This window comes from Dama dama, chromosome 15, assembly GCF_033118175.1.
Source record: "Dama dama isolate Ldn47 chromosome 15, ASM3311817v1, whole genome shotgun sequence".
In the NCBI taxonomy this organism is placed as follows: domain Eukaryota; kingdom Metazoa; phylum Chordata; class Mammalia; order Artiodactyla; family Cervidae; genus Dama; species Dama dama.
Genome location: NC_083695.1, coordinates 82,432,288 through 82,452,958, shown reverse-complemented (window position 1 = coordinate 82,452,958; position 20,671 = coordinate 82,432,288).

Genomic DNA, 20,671 nt, shown 5'->3' with positions numbered 1-20,671 from the left:
CCAGCGACTATTAGAGAGATGCTGGATTGATTTTCCCTCCCTCTAGTTACTGTTTCCTCTGCCTAAAATGCTGCTCTCCTTCTAAGTTATCACACTCCCTCTTGTTCTGCAGGTCAGATGTCATCTCTCCTGGGAAACCTCTACTGACATTCCTCTCTCTCCCCTTCCCTGATTCCTGTTCATTCCCTCCATCTCCAGCAAAATATACCACATCTTCCTCTTTGTTCCTATAACACTTTGTTATGCCATTCTCACACTTTCCTGGGCTTCCCTAAAAACTGCATTTTCTGAAGGCAGGGAATTAAAAAAAAAAAATTCACCAATAAGTCCCCATAATGTTTGATATGTAAAAGGTGTGCAGTCCATCTTCTTTTAACCAGATTTGTACCAGAAATAGCCTCCCTAGTCAAATTCCAAGGGAAGAGAAACTTCCCATTGTCAGTGCTTCCTCTCATTTCTTGCAAGAAACACCAGCTTACTCCATGGCCTGGTCCCTTGTGCACATTTGGAAGCCTGGGTACATGTGCACAAGTTTTGAGCAACACATTCTTGGTCAGGGTGGGTCCAGCAGGAGGAAGAATAGAAACAAACCTTCCTTTCCTCATTTACCTCCCAGTGACAGACCTCCATATTGGAATTATTTCAATTGGCTTTAGAGATCCCAACTGGATCAGAAAACTAAGATCAGAGAAAATCACACAAAACAGCAAATCCTGATTATTCACAGGGGTTTCAGTGGTTTTTTTACTTATGTTTGGTAGAACACTTACTTCTAAGGACTCCTTCCCTTACCCCAGTTGCACATATATTTGGCGGGGCTGTCCATTAAGATATGGTTCAATTTTCCACGGAGATGGGATATCCTAGGCCCACCAGAAAACTCCATCCCACTGGGCACAGTGATTGGTCAGGTTTGGGGGAGTTGATTATCTTAACAGGACCAATTAGTGTCCTGTTTCAAAATCTGATATGGATTGGGAGGGATGTGGAGGGGAGGAAGAGAAATGAGAAACAAAGAGCAAGACAGATAGATAGAGACTCACCTTGAGAAATGACGGAAGCCCTTGAGAGGACCCATGAGAGGGGAAAGAGTGGGAGTATGTGTGTTCAATGGGGAAGATAGTGCACATTACGGAGCAAGAGATCCAGAAGGGTGCTCTGGGCCTCAAGTGCTGATCAATACAAACAAATGTGAGAACTTTAAAAGAATTTACCCCTTGGTGGAGCATGGGAAAAGAAAAGTCCTCCTGGCCACGACAGCTTTCTGCAAGGGCCTTTCAGATGGTTGCAGCCAGTCTGGGGATGAGGCCATTACAGAGGAAGCACAGCTGAGAGATGGAAGGAAAAAGACATACTTTTGATGACATCATGTGAACCCCTGAATCCAGCCTTACTTCCACTCTCTAATAATATGTAGCAATAAATTATCTTTTGGCCGAAGCTAGCAGGAGTTTGGTTTCTGTCACTTGCAACTGAAAGTGATCTGACCAATATATTTTTCTAATACATAAATCTGCTTCCCTTTTCCAGGTTATGGGAAGGGTATTCCAAGTGCAATGATGCAAGGCCATTGACTTAATTTTGATGCTATGTTGTTCAGTCACTCAGTCATGTCTGATTCTTTGTGACCCCATGGACTGCAGCACACCAGGCTTCCTTGTCCTTCACTATCTCCCCCAGAGTTTTCTCAAACTCCTGTCCATTGAGTTGATGATATCATCCAACCATCTCATCCTCTGTTGCCCCCTGTTCCTCCTGCCTTCAATCTTTCCCAGCATCAGGGTCTTTTCCAATGAGTCAGTTCTTCACATCAGGTGGCCAAAGTACTGGAGCTTCAGCTTTGGTGTCAGTCTTTCCAATGACTATTCAGGATTGATTTCCTTTAGGATTGACTGGTTTGATTTTGCTGCCCAAAGGATGCTATACTTGGAGCTATACTTGGCTGTTACTTTTGGGAAGATGTTACCTAAGAGTGAATTTAAAGGAGTGAGCAGGTTGAGAGAGTTCAGATTCAGACTTTATTAGAACACTTGTCTTACTGATCCATCAGAATTTATCTCCTGATAAAACTTCTTGCCTATATAAATACATTCTGGCTCTTCAAGAGTGATTGCTTTGGCCTGCTAGGGCCTGCATTGAAAGATGTCACTGTCTATGGATTCTGCAATTGTCCATTTATTCTAACACAAAGTGAGTTTATAGTCTAACTGAATATCTTGGAAATTTTCAAACTATCATAAAGGTGCTTGGTAAGAAAAGTTTGAGGTTAATGAGATTCCTAATAATTTGCATTGTTTTTTCTATAACCTAGAAATAAAGCAAAACTCCAAGCCTTAATAATTTAAAATGACCATACCAGTCAAACAGTTCTCACATTTTCAATTTTCCTGTAACATATCATGTTTCCATTGAAGTGGACAATTATAGCTGCCTGAAAAAGTATTGTTTGATGTCTGTAAGCGCAGTCAGCAATCAATAATTTGAAATTTGTACCATTTGTACCTTTAAGTTCTGGCACATCATTTTTTTATTTCATTCAATCTGCTTACTGTTGAAGAAAAAGGATTTTGAACCATTGCCACAGAGCACATTTATGTGTGAAACAAGGTTCATTTATACAGTGGAAAGTATATCATTTTGACGTTTATTTGCAATATTAATTGTGTATATTGATTCCATTTTTTCAGAAATTGTAAATTTATTATAAATACTACCGCTGATGACCTTATTTTGGTGAGAATGTTCTTCTGGAGAACTTGAAAACATTTTGGAGTCAAGTCATGGATTTTTAAATTCAGAAAGACAGCATATGTTGTAATATTAAATTAAAATTCCATGATTGGTTGTTAGTCCAAGGACACACTTGAACAGGAAATGCGTTTTTTTAAATGTTGTCTTTTAACTGTTAGGTTAAGAACAAACGGCCTTTTGTAATCTTTAGCTCTTATTTATGCATTTCTTGTGTTTGATCTTAAGCCCAAACATAAATGTAGTGTGGAAAGTTGTCTTTAGCCATTTCTAAGTGTCCCCAGTGTTTTCAGTTAATCATAAGAGCAGCCTATCTCAAAATTTTTCTTTGCCTTTTCTGAATATACCAGCCCCCACACAAACACACAGGGGTATAGGTTAGGATTTGGAAACTGCTGAGTCATCACCCAAGGAACACCTGAGTTCAGCACACCTGGGAAGAAAAATCAGAAAGCTACTGCCCAAGAATCCTGGGAGCATCTTCACAAAGAAGAAAATTTCAGATTCCTCACTAGGTATGAGATGCTCTCGAGCTGTTAAAAAGATTATGAGATGTAGGCTGCTGGGCAGGCACTGAAGGAATGTTGCCAGCAAGACAGGAACACTCTTGAGACAGGATAACTTCCCTCTGGGAGAGAGTGATAATCTGGATTCTGTCCTTTCACTCACTCAGAAGTATAGGTCAGTTACTTTATTTTACAGTCTTGTAATTAAAAAAATTACATCAAGCTATTTAGTGCTTGCATATTTATCAAGCACCTTCTGTGCGATGATGTGATAGGCACCACGGAGGGGATGTGGTGGGGGAGATGAAAGCCTTGACCTTGCAGCTGAGAGGCCTCTAATGTGGTGGAATAAAAAGTAAATGTATAGAACTCTAAGACAATGCAGAAGGAGATAAGTGCCTGCAGAGATGTATAGATAAAGTGCTATAAATATTTACAAGAGGAAAAGACTGTTTCTGCCCTGAGGAAATTGAGAAGACTTCACAAAGGAGGGGGCATTTGAGTTGAATCTTAAAGGGTGGGTAAGAAGAGACAGAGAGAAGAACATTAAACAAAGGGAATCCATGACAAAGGGCAATATATATGTGTGTATATCAATATATACTATATTGATATACTATATATGTGTTTTTGTTGTTGTTGTTTAGTTGCTAAATTGCGTCTGATTCTTTGTGACCCCATGCCCTGCAGCACGTCAGGCTCCCCTGTCCTCCACTATCTCCTGGAGCTTGCTCAAATTCATGTCCATTGAGTCAGTGATGCCATCCAACCATCTCATTCTCTGTCGCCCCCTTCTTCTCCTGGCCTCAATCTTCTCAGCATCAGAGTCTTTTCTAATGAGTCGGCTCTTCTCATCAGGTAGCCAAAGTATTGGAGCTTCAGCTTTAGCATCAGTCCTTCCAAAGAATATTCAGGGTTGATTTCCTTTAGGATTGATCTCCATAGTTTGATCTCCACAGTATACATATTATATAGTATATTCAGGAAACATTATCCAATATACATGGCATATAAAATATAGAAAATAGAGAAGGGAAAGATAAGACTAGAAAAGCAGACTGGAGCTAAAATGTGGCAAGGCAGGTCTTAAATAACAAAAGCAGAGTTTGGACTTTCCTCTGCAGACACTGAGAGGCCACTAAATGTTCTTGGGTAAGACAGCCAAGATCCTATCAGAATCTAGGAAAACTCATCCTAGCACTGTTCTTTTTCATGAAAATTGGGGCATCTGGAGGGAGACAACCAGGAGTAAGGCAGTGAGAGGCTGATGGGGGTGACAGCAGCTGGAATGAAAAGAAGGGGAGCAATCAGGAGATTTGGCAGAAGTCAAACAGTCAGGTTCCAGCAGCTGCCTGAGTGGTGGGTGCAAGAAACCAGTGGATGGCTGAGTCTGGGTAAGGAGAGGATGGTGGGAGGTGATGAATTTGATCCTGGACATGTTGACTTAAAGTTTCCGATGGTAGACAGGAGCAGAGTCCAGCCGACAGCTGGAAATGTGGTTGGGAGAGAGGATGCAGCTAAGATAAGGATTTGGGAGTCAGCCAGAGAGAGGTAAGAGTGGATACCCTGAGAACGGATTAGATCACCAAGGAGAAACCATATGGAGGGAGGATGGGGATGAGCAGAGAGGAAACTGAAAATGGAAGACTGGAGAGTGCCAGAGAAGTGCTCTATAATAATGAGCATTCATAGAATAAAAGGCTATTATTTGGAGATGAAAGGGACCTTAGAGCTTAGTTGGTCCAATCTTTGCATTTGACAGGAAGCAGAGGCTCAGAAAGGTTAAATTACAGCCGGCAAACAGCTGTATTCTGAGCTGTACTGAATCCAGATTGAGACGTAGGTAAAACTTGTTTCCTTGTCTTCCTACCTCCCTTTTCCTGGTAATTCTCTCCTCCTCTATCACTTATAATAATATTCAGATTTGCGACATTCACTCAGTTCTTTCTTGGAACCATGTATAGGGTCATGGTTATAGACTTTGGAGACGAGATTCCCTGGATTCTAAACTTGACCTCTCTCCTTCCTAGCTGCATGACTTTACACAGACTAGTTAATCTTTCCAAGCCTCAGTGTCCTCAGCTGTAAATGGGGTAATAACAGTATTTGCCTCGTAGTTAATATATGTAGAACACTTAGACGAGTACTTGGCATTGTGGAATTGCTGTATAAGCATTAGCTGTTATTTTATGAAGTACTCTAAATTAGGAAAGTGTATAATTTATTGTTCAAACTGGTAGGCTTTTGAGCAGTGCCAGGCGGAACCATATGGGAGCCTGAGGCAAAAGGAAAAATCAGCAATACTGATCTTTCTTTTATTTAAATTGGTATTTTGTTAGTCATGGATTTTTTTTTTTTTGCATTTTAAATTTTTTTTTTTTTAATTGCTGTAAAGTATGATATGTCTAGGCTTCCCAGGTGGCGCTAGGGGTAAAGAATCTGTCTGCCAATGTATGAGATGATGAGATGTGGGTTTGATCCTATCCCTAGGTTGGAAAGATCCTTCAGAGTAGGGCATGGCAACCCACTCCAGTATTCTTGCCTGGAGAATTCCATGGACAGAGGAGCCTAGAGGACTACAGTCCATGGGGTCACAAAGAGTTGGACATGACTGAGCGACTGGACACACACATGATATATCTTGATTGCTTAGGTTTTTGGCATCACTTAAATTTTGCACCCTAGCAAATACCTCACTCACCTCATTCCCCTACCTCTAAGTCTGCTTTTAGGGGTGATATAGGGGACTTTTAATAATTATGCAGGAACAGCAGGCATATCAGTACATTCCCTGGACCCAGTGAGACATACAGCTCCCTCTAGTAGCTTCCACTGCGTGATCTGTAGAGCTCCTCTCTATTTGTGTGTGTGTGTGTGTGTGTGTGTGTGTGTCTTTCCTGCCACTAGGGGACACGCTGCCCTTCCCAGGGCATAGCTGTGACCTCAAGACCAATTGGGAACCATGTATGAAATTTGAGTTTGTCCCACAAAACACCGCCTAGAATTGGAAACTGGCCCAAGCCCCTGCCTCACTGAAGTTGTTTCCCTGTAAGTTTGTGGCTTTGGCTTTCTTTCTTTCTTTTTTTTTTTTTTTGGACTGCACAGTATGCGAGATCTTAGTTTCCCAACCAGGGATGGAACCGGTGACCCCTGCATTAGAAGCGCAGAGTCTTAATCGCTGGACCACCAGGGAAGTCCCTTCAGCTTTCAATTCTTATGTCTCTGAAAACATGCCACTAGGGCCAATGATAAGCTTGTCTCAGGAATGAAGATGACTAAAAGCTTAGTGTCTTACTATGTCCTGGAGTATTTGCATAATTTGAGGGATAATATTAGACCCTATCTCATACGATTAAATGAAATAATGTCTATATAAACTACTTAGCAAAATGTGCGGACATGGTAAATACTCAATAGGTGATAGGAGCTGTTATTGCTGTTCCACTAATAACAAATGATTACATGTTTATCATTATGGTTGGACCGGTTGAAGTTCTTGGTAGCCAACAGTGTTTGATCTGCAAAAATAGCAATCTCACATGGTTCAACCGCCTACTAAAACTATACTGTGTTAATTAGACTAGTTTAAACTCTATTAAAATGTCACTTGGGGGATCAAAAAATGGTCAGATGTTGGCAATTTCATATGGTTCACCCTAATAAAAACAGTCTATTGTTGGCAAGACAGTTAATCAAAAGGGCTGAGTAATTAACGATTTCTATACTGCATAATCACTTCGCATGGATAACTGCTTGGTTTCTGATTTAGCAAGTTCTTCCTAATTTACATGCTATACAATTATCTAGAGTATCACTGCATACATTCCACTGCCTTCCACAAACATTATGAAGCTTTCCCAAGCTTCAGGTGTCAGGTTTGGTGAAGTGACTGAAAAGAGTAGATGACTATCCTAGAGTTGATTTTCTCCAGTGCTCAGAGTTTTGGAGACTGAGGTTGTACTTCAGATTGTGTCCTTTTAGACAGTACATATTACTGTAAGTAATTACTTCTCATGGTCATTTTCCTATGTTTATAATTCCCAAGTTTTTCTTTTTCTTTTTCTTTTTTTAAATCACTCTTACAGCAGAGCCAGTGCAGTTATCAGAAATGATATATGAGATGGTGTCAGATGGGGGTGTTTCCGGCTTTATTCCCAGTTCTGTAAGCTACAGCCCAGAACAAGCTGAAAGGAAGCCTACACACTTGATTTTGATTTGCTGACATACACTGTGAACCCCTTGTGTCCAGACTCCCTAAGTTATCCCCGTGAGAAGACAGGATTTAAAAATGCATAAGTATTATACTCTCCGGAAACAATGTGGTTTAAGTTACAGTATGTCAGCCAGCTTGACCTTTGTGTTTTTGCATTTGCAGAGAACTGGAGGGATTTGCAAACTCTTCCCTTTGTCTTTCCAAGTCTTCTCAATTGACTTAGATCCTTCCTGCAGTGTGCTCATTCAGCCTCCCCTAGTTCACATAGAATTTGGCCTCAAATGAAGTTTATCTAGAAGTGTTCTGATTAAATAGGGGTAAAAAAAGATTCTGGGAATCATTGGCAGTCTTTTAAAATGCCTAGGAAGTCAGTTACCAAGAATCTATAGAAATAAACAGATTCAAGATTTTTCTTGAACTCCCATTAAAACCAGTGAAGCAGTAACTGGGACATGATACGATTAACTCTCAGAAATAGAGGATGGTAGATAAGCAGGTCTATGTGAACTTCAGCATAAACAACTTCAATCGCGATTTCTCCCCTGAAAATGACCAAATATGCAAATATTTTTTAGAAACAATTCTTTCAGAAGAAAATGTATCAAAGTAACTTAAAGCAATCTTGCGAGGCTCCATCTTTGTTTTGCTGACTTATTTATTGATTTATTTATTAGCTATAATTCTTCTTTGTGTGTAAAAACATTTAAGATCTGCTTTTAGCAAATTTCAAGTATACAATACAGTGTTATTAACCATAGTCACCGAGTTGTATATTAGATTTCAAGAACTTATTCACACACACACAAAAAAATAAATAAAAAAAAAAGAACTTATTCACCTGCAGAACTAAAACTATTCCACCTGACCAACGTCTCCCCATATGCCCCACCCTCCAGCCCCCAGTAACCACCATTTCACTCTCTGCTTCTGTGAATTTGACTTTTTTTAGAATCCATACATAAGTGAGATCGTGTAGTACATATTGGTCATTCTGCACCCAGCTTATTTCACTTAACATAATGTCTTCCAGGTCCATCCACCTGATTGCAAATTGCAGGATTTTCTTCTTTTTTAAAGGCTGAATAATATTCTATTGTATGAATGCTTTATTTAATTCTTTCTCTCTCCCTGGAATAGAGGGGAAAGAGCTTTTCAAACTTCAAGTTAAAACTTCCTCTTTCCTTTCCCTCTGCATGTCTTGTCTTCCATCCATTTTTCTCTGCTTACCCTTTTCCTGGCTAAAGCACTGATCATGTGTCAGTCTGAGCCCCTGAAACCTCAGTGTACAGACTTCAAAATATGTCTGTCTGCTCTCTCATGCTATGAAACTGACTTTGGAACAATCTCTTTATTCCGGGTAGTACGGGTTCCTGAACTTCTCCTAGCCTGGCACTTGGTCCAATTTATCCTTCCAGACAGGGGTATTCCTTCCCACTTCTGTGAAGGGCACTTTTTGATGGCTAAGTCACAAGCTTCTTAAGGTACTGCTTTTCTTTAAAACAAAGTTTTATTTGCAACCTTTTTGTTTTCATAATTGTTTTGCTGTTTTGTTTCCTTCTCTAATACATAATAAATATTATATTAATTTTAAGCAAATGGTAACCCGTTTTTGCCTCTTTTCAAATTGCTTCCTTCAGAGGATGAGATTGTTAGGTAGCATCACCAACTCAATGGACATGAATCTGAGCAAACTCGGGGAGATGGTGAAGGACAGGGAAACCTGGCCTGCTACAGTTTATGGAGTTGTAAAGAGTCGGACATAACTTAGTGACCGAACAGCAACAAATTCTGCGAATCATGTTCATTTCTTTTTTCATTCACTGAATTTTTATTTGATCTCATTTTATTAAAAAAGTATCCATCACATAATATACTGTGAGATATTTCAGTGCTGTTACTCAGTAGTGTTGTTGAGAGATATTCAAAGACGATTAAGAAATCATTCCTACCTTCAAGAAACTTGCAACCTAGCAAAGTAAAATAAGAAATATACACAGTAACCTATAATACAAGGTATATTATAGTAAATATCATCCAAGTTAAATGGATTAAGGACTTCCCTTGTGCCTCAGCTGGTAAGGAGTCTGCCTGCAATGAAGGAGACCTGGGTTCGATCCCTGGGTTGGAAAAATCCCCTGGAAAAGGAAATGGCAACCCACTCCAGAATTCTTACCTGGAAAATCCCATGGACAGAGGAGCCTGGCAGGCTACAGTTCATCGGGTCACAAAGAGTTGAACATGACTGAGTGACTTCACTTCTAAATGGATTAAGTATTCAGAAAAGCATTCTCCTGAATTTCAAGTCTCCCTCAGCCTAAACTTTTATTTCTTAAGTCAGACATTTAAAAAATCATGTCCCACCAGGCATCTTTTTTCATAATATCAGATCTTTTCAAAGTAACTTAGCCATGAAAGACTTCCTCTATTTTCCCTCTCCAAGAACAAAAGCTTTCCAGTCAACGTATCCTGATAGTCTCATATAGTGTTGGTGAACTGTGGTAAATGTGTGACAGCCACTCCCAAAGGAGGAAACCAAGAAATCAATGCCAATATTTGATCAGTAACAAAGGGATGGATTAGTGATTGAAATAAAGAATGCCCCCAAAACATGGATATTATCACCAGTGATAATTCTCTCATGCCTAAGGAAAAAAAGATTTTAATGTCATCAGCTTAGGTTTCTACAGATAGGTATTTTAAGTACTAAATCATCCTTTGACATTTCCTGGGATCCGCATGGAGGGAAATTATTAATAATGTTAAGTGATTTTTGTGGATTTTGTGAAACAATTATCAAAATTATATACAGCAACAATTTCCTATAATTTTCCAGCATGTAGCATGGTGCCTGGCTTGTTCTAAGTGAATGGATGAAAGAGCACGTGTTATTGCTCGTACCTAGCAAGGTGCCTGCCACACAGAGGACACTTAACACATATTTGTTAAAAGAATGATTGACTCATGCTCTTTTTCTAGGTACTAAAAACTAAGTTTTGACAGTGATTTACAGTCCTCAGGACTGATGAATGTTCTGTGTTGATTCCAAAATCTCAGTATTTCAGGTAAGGGTCAAAGTCTCACTTCCAAGCATCCAGGGTCAATGTTATTGCTTCCCTTTGACTTGATTAACTCTTACTCATGCTCTGAGACCTGGTTTGAATGTCAGTTTCTCTGGGAGGCTTTCCCTAACTCCTAGACTAGCATTTATCAAAGTCTGCCTCATGACCCATCTGTATCAGATCCACCTGGGTTTTTAATCAAAGTACAGATTCCTATCAGTATCAAACAGATACTGATGCAATCATGTTCATATCAGCATTATGCAAAATAGCCAAAAGGTAGAAGCAGTGCAAGTGTCTATCAACAGATGAATAGATAAACAAAATATTATCTGTATATACACACACAGAATAAAATATTATACATTCTTGAAAAGGAAGGAAATTCTGATACATGCTATCACAAGGAAGAAACACAAGGACATTTTATTGCTGGAAGGAGAGCAGAATGGAGAGTTATTAGATGGAGTTTCAGATTAGGAAGAAGAAAAAAGTTCTGAAGATGGTACAAATGTTTGCACAATAATGCGAATGTATTAACGCTATTAAACTGTAGCCTTAAACATGTTAAATACTAATAAAATGGTAAATATTTTGCTATCTATACTTCACCACAATTTAAAAGAAAGGGTATATTCCTGGCTTCCTCTCTGGCTTATTAAATCAGAAAATTGAATGGAAGGAACAGGAATGTAGCAGGAACCTGCAAGTCTTCCAGGTGACGCTGATATAAAAATGTCAGAACACAGATACAAACCACATTAAATAGCCCCTGCTTTATACCTCCCACAGCAATCTACACTCTCACTTTGTCATTCATGCTTGCAATTTGACTGTATGCTCCACGAGGGCAGGGACTATGGATGTCTTGCTCAGCACTGCATCTCCAGTATTTAGTACAATACCTGGCTCAGAGTGGCACTCATTGTATATTGATTGAATTGCTTTATCTAAACAGTAGTTTCATATACTTTATTTGAAAATAAATATAATAATTGTCTTAAGGGACTGATAAGAAAATCTGAGATACTACACATAAAGGATTTCCCACTGTGCCTGACTCATAGTAAGAGCTCAATTACTGTTATTATTATTACTAGAAGGGGGAGGAGTATAACTATTCAAGGTTTAGAACAGGAGTTACAAGCTTAGATACTCACAGCCTCCAAGCAGGTAATAAAATTGCTTTCAGCATGCTGGGTTTATAATATCCAGTAGGAAGTGGTGGGTACTGTGGAGGTCAGAGTGTCTATAGTTCATCTAAAGGAGGTTACCACTACCTAGCTTTTGTCTGTTGGTGCTATAAGAGTACTCAAGTCCAGACCTAGCAGATCTTTTTTGTTTTTTTTTTAAGAAAAGCAGGTAACATGAATTTCCACCTGAAATTTCACAGTTTATAAAAGACACCTGGTTATTTAAAGTTTTTGAAAGTTCTGTGTAAACCAAATAAAACACATTTGTTCATGGGCCATGAGTTTGTATCCCTGGATTTATCCCGAGGCCCAGAACACTGTAGGTCTGCAGAACAGATCCTCCTTGTATGAAAACGGAACTGGAAGCATCCATCTTGTTCGGGCTCACTGTACTTCTGGGTATTGGAGACTATCTAATTCAAAGCAATCAAAACAATAGGGGAAAGGGTGTGGGCATTGTCTTTATACTGACCTGTTAAGAAGGTCAGGGCTATGGCAGGCCAAGATGCATGTTCATGGATGCTTACAGCAGTGTGGACCATCACTACCAACCTGAATGGTAAGATGATAGTGAGGGATCATGCCAGATGCTTTTATTTAATTGTTTTCCAATAGGATTCTTGGTAAACTATTTACTGCCTTTGCAGTTAGGTTATTTATCTACACCCAGAAGGACAGAATTATTTCTAACAGCTAGGGGGCTCTAGCAGTCCACCTTTTGGACTCAAATGGATTTGAGCTCTAACAGTTTCAGATCTAAAAATGGCTGATTCTTAATCATCATCTCTAAATATCAATAGATTAATCTTATCTAAATTTTATTTAATCCATATACAAAATTGCCAGTAGGATACGTCAAAATTCTTTCCATTTTTTTTTTTTACTTTTTTCTCCTTTTCATTAATTTTTTTTGTCTATGTGTAATTGAGCTTCTTGATTTTATGCTGAAAGTATTCGTCTAAAAATCTAAATTAGAAAGTAAATTTCTATTGATGTGGTAAATTATTAAAATATCTGATAATCCTATTTAAGCATTTAGGTTGCTATATTTTAATTCAATTCTTGCCTAGCACATCTGGGGGAAATCTATGGAATAATACTGATAAAAATCAAGAAAAAGAAACTCTCACTCCACAAAATTTAGACAATTTGACCATTTTAGAACCAAAACAACACTTCAGCTTTTAGGGATGCTAAACAAAAGAAGATTTAAGTGGCACATCTGAAGTTTTATCTGCTTGTCATTCCTGCTATTTTTTCTGACATTTCCACTATCGAGACACTTAAATGTTATAATTTAGCCTTAATTCCCAGTTTCTCTTTCTTGTGCCCTCCATTTTGCTCTAGGATATGTTTTAAAAGCACTTAGAGGCACTTAATGGGCAGATTTAGCAAAATCTTCATCCTGTTTCCACAACTCAGTCACATACAAAAGCCTGAATAAACTCTTTCCTCTTTCTGCCTTCATCCCCTAAAAATATTGATTGTGGTCAAAGGGGGAGGCAGAGGGAGATTTCTCTTGTGTGAAAGCCTCACAGAAATAAAAAAAATTTTTTTTGAATTGGTTCTTTTCAGATACAAAATGCCCACTTCCTCTTTCTTATCAGCCACTTTAGTTACTACTGGAAATAACAGTACTTAAACAAGTACCCACATGTATTTTCAGTTTCCTGAACATCTCAAACATCACTGTTTCCCAAATATACTGACTTCAGAAAAATAGAAAATACATTTTATTCCAAACCACTCTTTCTGATTTGCAAACCCAAGAGAGTTTAAGGGAAATGCAATCCACATGTTTCTGGCCATTTCTAGTCACATACATTTATCTAAAGGTTTCTTTTTCTTTTTTCTTTGTAAAAATAATTTGATGTCTATGAAGCTTTGAAAATAAATCTGGGTACTTTTTATTTTTCTAAGAAAGAGGAAGTTTCTTGGGATAAGAGTAAATTAATAGAAACTCTTTAAGATTTGATTTGGCTTCAAATTTAAAAGTCATTTGGTAAGGGTGCGTTCTACACTCACTTCTAATCTATCACACCATCTAGTCCCTTCACTGTTTATTATTTCCATTACACTGTTTCAAATTCTTTGTGTATAGTAAGTCATTCATTCACCCAACTTATATTTAGAGTGCTGACTTGAGCCAGGCCCTATCTGTGTGCTGGAGACACAAACAGAATATGGTAGAGTCTAGAGGAAAAAGACATGCTGAACAAGGGATTCCAAGTCTGATGAGACATTGCCAAGGGATCACAGCAAGCAAGGCTTCCCAGAGGAAGGGTCTTAGAAGACAAGATCTTCAGCCAAACAATAGAGGGGTCAAGTCAACAGCCAGGCTAAGGGAGCAACAAGTTGTAAAGCTCTGAGGTGGAACAGAAAGAAGGTCAATACAGTTGGAGCTTAGGAATGGGAGAGGAAAGCGTGCAAGGTGAAGCTTGGCAGAGCATGTAAGACCCTGTCACTCCATCTGCCTCTCAGAATTCATGCAAACTGATAGGGACAAAGTAGGATCCTCCCAGCCTGACATTCCTCCCAGACCAACCCGCTGTGAGCTTCCACCTGAGGCCACCAGCCAGGCTAAGCAAAGGCTCCAAGGGCAAAGACACTTCCTCTGAAATCTTTTAATAAAGATCTTATATATAAAATAATATATTCATATATATGTAATAAATGTATATGCATAATATATGTAGTAGGTATGAATATATATTCAAATATATTTATATATTTTTTATCTATACACATATATATGAATGCAAGTCTATCTTTTCTATTTTACTACCTTCTAAGTGGAGTCCTCTCCCTCACCACCGCGGCTGCCTTTGTTCAGCTCACTTTTTCGCCATGCACCCCAGGCTATGTGATTCAGTCTCACTGTCTCCAACCTCTTCCCTTTCCAGTATCCACTGCTGTCCTTAATACTGTCACTTCCCTGGTGAGAAATTCCAGAGACGTTCTAGATGAATCTCTGATACATCTGCTTTCCCCAGAGGGCAGAATCCAGAGAAGTTTCTGGCCCCCATCCACTTCATCAGCCAGGCCTCCTGCCATTTGCCTCCCCGACACCCTCTCCTTCACCTCTGGGCCCTCTGCACTGTAGCCAGGCAGTCACACAGGTCTTCTCCTCTTCATCTCTCAGTCTATGCTGGGAAATATTGTTTCCATGGGGTGTTCATAGGAGTTAGGCCTTCAAATAGTTAAACATGTTGGCAAATGATGATAGTTTGTTATGCACTAAATGATGTCCCTGCTTCCCCAAAGCTGGGCTTCCCAGGTGGCACTAGCAGTAAAGAACCCACCTGCCAATGCAGGAGACATAAGAGACACAGGTTCAATCCCTGGGTCAGGAAGATCCCCTGGAAGAGGAAATGCAACCCACTCCAGTATTCTTGCCCGGACAATCTCATGGACAGAGGAGCCTAGAAGGTTATGGTCCATAGCATCACAAAGAGTAGGACATAAGTGAAGAGACTTAGCATGCACACACACAACGGGAGGCAAATATGCAGTGAGTGTATGAGTAAACAAGTTCTCCTTATGTTGTGAATAACTAATAGCCATTTAATATTCCTGAATATTCTCCTCCACAAAGTGCATCTCTGATGGCTAGAGGCTGAGGCCCTGTGGAAAACAGTGAAAAACTGCCAGGGGTGAGAGGGTAAGCATTTGGGGGTGGTAAGATATTCCATTCTTTTATTTCTTCACTATCACTTGATCAAGGTCCAGTTTTGTAATTTGTGGGGCACAAGGCAAAATGAAAACGCAGGATTCCTTGTTCATAAATTATTAAGAATTTCAAAATAGCAATAGCAGAGCATTAAGCCAAGCTCAGGACCCTTGTAAACATGGATCCCATCTCATGCTCATGAAACCACTTCTTGTTTGATGGGTCTAACCTCATCCTTTGTATTCTTAGCACTGCTTGTCTATTCATTTATTGTATTACATGTAGAATATTTCAGTGTTGGAAGTCCCCCAAACTATGCCCAGGTTCAATGATTTTCTAAAAAGATGCATAACATTCAGCATCTAGCTGTACTCATATGCTTGGTTGCTAAGTCGTGTCCGACTCCTTGCAACCTTATGGACAGTAGCCCACGAGGCTCCTCTGTGCATGGGATTTTCCAGGCAAGAATACTGGAGGGGGTTGCCATTTCTTTCTCTGATTTTCCTGACCTAGGGATCAATCCCACATCTCCTGTGTCTCCTGTATTGGCAGGTGGATTCTTTACCAGTGAACCTCTTGGGAAGTCCTGTTGTACTCATGGCCATGGTTTATTACAGTGAAAGGAGACAATGCAAGATCAGGAAGGGAAAAGGTATACGGGACAAAGTCTGAGGAAACCAGGCACAAATTTCAGAGTTTTCTCCCAGACGAGTCACAGAGGATCCATTTAACTCTCCCAACAAGGAGTTGTGACACTATGTGAAATACTGTGTAACAGAGAAGTTCACTTGAGACTTGGTGGCCAATGTTTCTATTGGAGCTGGTCATATAGTCACCCTCTTTCCAGCATGAACCAAAATTCTAGACTCCCAGAAGAAAAGGGAGTATTTAGGATAAAGCATATTGTTTCCACAAACCATTTAGGCACAGTGAGTCATTCTTATCAGGAAATGCTGGGAACCCTCCTGAAATCTAAGTTCCCTGATGCCAGTCAAGGGCCAACCTTTAAAACAGAGCATTCTCAGGATAGCACTTTAAGATCTGCTGTGTTGCCTTTTTTTTCCCTAAACAGTTCCAAAGACATGTTTTCCACAATTCATTAGGTTTTGCTAATAAATGTTTATGCTAACAGGGAATAGTGAATTCAGACATTACTCATCTAATCGGAACACTCTTTCCAACTCATGCTGGGTTGATATACTTATCAATGAATTCAGATTTCTTCTGTTTAGCAATTAAGATGACACCTCTAAGAAGCCTGTAAACGATGACAGAGTGAGTCTCAGCTATCTGGCAAAGAAGCCTTTCTATCTCGGTTCCTACAACTCACTTGACCATGAGGTGAAAGTGGGAGCTCATCATACCTTTTTTAGAAGTATTACCCTCAAGCATTTGGATGCTGTTACAAACCAACTCCAAGCTGACCACAGGTTTCCAGAAATGAGTCTCTTTTTGGTGAGCTTGATGCTCATCTGCTCCAGGACATGCTTGTCTGCTCCAGAAAACGGTGTAATCGGCAGCCCTTTCTCCTTTCAACTAAGTGACCACAAACTCAGTTACACGAAAATAAAATTGGCTGAAAACACTTTCAAGCTAACTCTTGCAAGGATATTGGTGTTTGACAGCGCGCAGTAAGTATAGCAAAGCCTTAAAGACGGATCCCCCAGCCGGCAGAGCAGGGAATCATTTCGGTAGGACAGGAAGCTGTCCTGAACCCTCAGGCGCACCTTCTACGCACTCTAAATTGGAAGTGTTCAACAGCAGCCTCAGTCAGTTCACTGAAAGCCTGCACTGACTTCATGTTCTTCACCATTTATTAGTCTTCACAGTGATTACAGTGAGAATGACTCAGGTTAAGCCAACTGTCTCCTAATATTTTGCAGAGGCATATAGGTGAAGGGGTCTAGGGTAATAATTCAAATTATCCATATTTCTATTTGTCCATATTGTGTTTGGTCTTGATCATTCTTCAGTATTTCACGATGGGAGAGATTAGACAATTCACCAACCAATGTTAAAGACGTGTTTGTATTCCACACTTATCAATTCAGTGCACTAGGGAGTGTAGAATATAAACACATGCGTTTTACCCTTCAGAACATCATGAATCTTGGATAAACACTGTGGCATAAGGGAAAGGACACAGGACTTAGAACTTGGCTCCTTGGCTAAGAAGCTGGGTGGCCTTGGGCTAGTCACTCTTTGGTAAGTCATTAAACAGTTCTGAGCTTCAGTTACCTCATCTGTTCAATCAAATAAATAACTTCTCTCCATCACAGAGTAGGTATCAGGATCAAATAGTATGATTGAATTAATGTTGAAGTGGTTGGTAAACTATAAATTGTATATGCTTGTGTATATGTGTGTGTGTGCATGTGTGCATATGCACTTAAAGAACAAGAGAAAGTGATTGCATTTAAGAAAACCAGCACGTTTAATAAATGATGGCAATAACCCAGCCCCATTATGGGGAGCAGTTACTGCCATCCTTTGCATCAATGATGGTGCAATTAACTTAATTAACACATACCTCTGCGGTGAGTCTGCTGAAATAACACTTTGCCTTTTCACATGGCCCAGCCTTGCCAGCAAGGCGTCTCCAACTCATGCATCTTCCAAGTTGAGAAGCCAGAATGTTAAATGGTTTTGAGTTGGTATGCAGAAAACAGAATTCCAGAATACCCAGCTCGAATTACCTAGAGAAATATTAGAAAACTCATCGAAAACTTGTAGAATAAGGCAGACACCTTATTGGGAAAGAAGGAAGGCAAAAGGAGAAGAGGGCAGTAGAGAATGAGACTGTTAGAGAGCATCACTGACTCAATGGACATGAATTTGAGCAAACATGGGGAGATGGTGAAGGACAGGGAAGCTTGGCTGCTGCGGTCTATGGTGTTGCAGAGTCAGACACAGCTGAGCAACTGAACAGCAGCAACAACAAAGGCAGACACCAATGCATCTAAAGTGGAGGCATGGATGGTTGTGACCCTCTAAGGAAGTCATTCCCACCAATGCCAGAATAACTTCCCACAGAGATAGCATCCTGTCCTTGCATGTGAAAGTCCCTCAGTTGTGTCCAACTCTTTGCGACCCCAAAGGCTATACAGTCCATGGAATTCTCTAGACCAGAATACTGGAGTGGGTAGCCTTTCCCTTCTCCAGGGGATCTTCCCAACCCAGGGTTCGAACGTGGGTCTCCCACATTGCAGGTGGATTTTTTTACCAGCTGAGCCACAAGGGAAGCCCAAGAATACTGGAGTGGGTAGCCTATCCCTTCTCTAGCGAATCTTCCCAACCCAGGGATCAAACCGGAGTCTCCAGTACTGCAGGCGGTTTCATCACCAACTGAGCTATCAGGGAAGCCCTGCATGAAGTACAAACAAAAGAGCTTTCTGCCCATCAAGATGGCAACAAGGGCTTTGATAAGTGAGAGTGAGTCTGTGCCCGGATAAGGAACAAATCTGAGGATTGGCCACTTTGCTGTAGCATGGAGCCTTGACTGAATGCTCTAGAGGAATGGTTTAGGGAGACCTGGGATAAAGGGCATAACACTTCTATTTGGGGGTCTTCAGTTTCATTCTAGTCCTTCAGAGTAGCTGAAAAGCTCTCAAGAATGTTCCTTCTACTTCATGACCTTCTCTTTTCTCCTTTTCTCAATTCCATGGATCCACTCATTTTCTATCTTTCTACCTATCTCCTGTGACTCTGAGGAGCTTTATTTTTTATTTCCTTTCATGTTGACAATTCACCTTACACTCCTTTACCGTATTGATTATTTCAGGCACGCAGTTCATCAATAAGATTACATTTTCCTTCAGCTCCGACGTTCTTCTGTTATTTCCCACAGCAATTGAGCAGGGGGCTGGTCCATGATAGAGTCTCAGGAAACAATTGCTGGATTTCTTTTTCTTTCTTTTCTTCCATTAGAAAGTGGATGTACTAGTTCCACCAGATTGGCTGTCTGTATTGGAGACTTAGGGGCTTCCCCGGTGGCTCAGTGGTAAAGAATCCGCCTACAGTGCAGGAGCTGGAGGAGACATGGGTTTGATCCCTCAGCCAGGAAGATCACCAAGAGGAGGGCAGGGCAACCCACTCCAGTATTCTTGCCTGGAGAATCCCATGGACAGAGGAGACTGGGGGGCTATAGTCCACAGGGTCACAAAGAGTCGGACATGACTGAAATGACAGCACAGCACAGCATTGGAGACCCAATATAACAGTGGCTTAATAACGGGCTTATTAAGAGGCTTATTTATTTGTCTCTCACATAATGCTGTGGAGATGGAAGGTCCAGGGTAGGCAGGCAGCTTTGCTTCAGGAGGTCATCCTGGGGACTCAAGTCCCTTCTGTCCGCTGTTCTGTTTCTCTGGTTGCTCTTCTCACATGCCTGGTCAAATGTAACAGGCTGAGCAGCAGGATGGAGAACAGCAGAAAAATGGAGAGTAAGGATGGCCCTCAGTGATTCTTCACATCCTCTCTGTTACCTCTGATTCATCAGATCCAGGCCACAGGCCCACAACTGGCTGTAACGAAGGCTCAGAAGTATAGTCTTTATTCTGTCAGGTGTCCAAATAAAAATCAGAGCATTAATTAATTTCGAGCAGTGATTTTTCAAGGTTTTTAACCATGATTCATGATAAGGAACACATTCTACATGACAATCCAATACAGGCATCACATACATTTAGAAATTAAAAGTTTTTTGAAACTATTTTTACCCCTTCTCTGGGTAATGCATTTTTATATTTCATAAATGTTGTCTGTGACCAATGAATGGAGCATGGCCTGCAATTTGAAAGGTACTACTCTGAAAGGATGAGAGAAGAATCCTAGTGGGTAGTTGGGGGTCTCTATTGGGAAGGAAGTATTTGGGTCTGACCTTAGGCAAGATCAAGTACCTGCATCCTTTGTAGTGTACATCACAGTACTATCCACCATACTGGATACATACAAGAAAATAAATAAGTCAACCAAAGTAATCAGACCACGAATCGATTGGGCAATCAATGAAATCTTAGAGAATAAAGGTGAATCTCTACTGATGCTTGAGACAGAGTATTGAAGGCTAGAGGGGCCTTTCCACCAAGAGATCCTCTAGGGATGGGAAAAGAAGAAATTCTTTTTGTCTCTTATTATGCGTTATGTGCAGATAAAACATTCACACAAATATCCATCCTATTGATCCTTCTGTATTTTAAGCTTAACAGATAATTCAGGTCAAAACCAAATTGATCTTGTGTTAATTCTTTGTCATGGCCTCAAATTTATGAACTGTGTCAAGG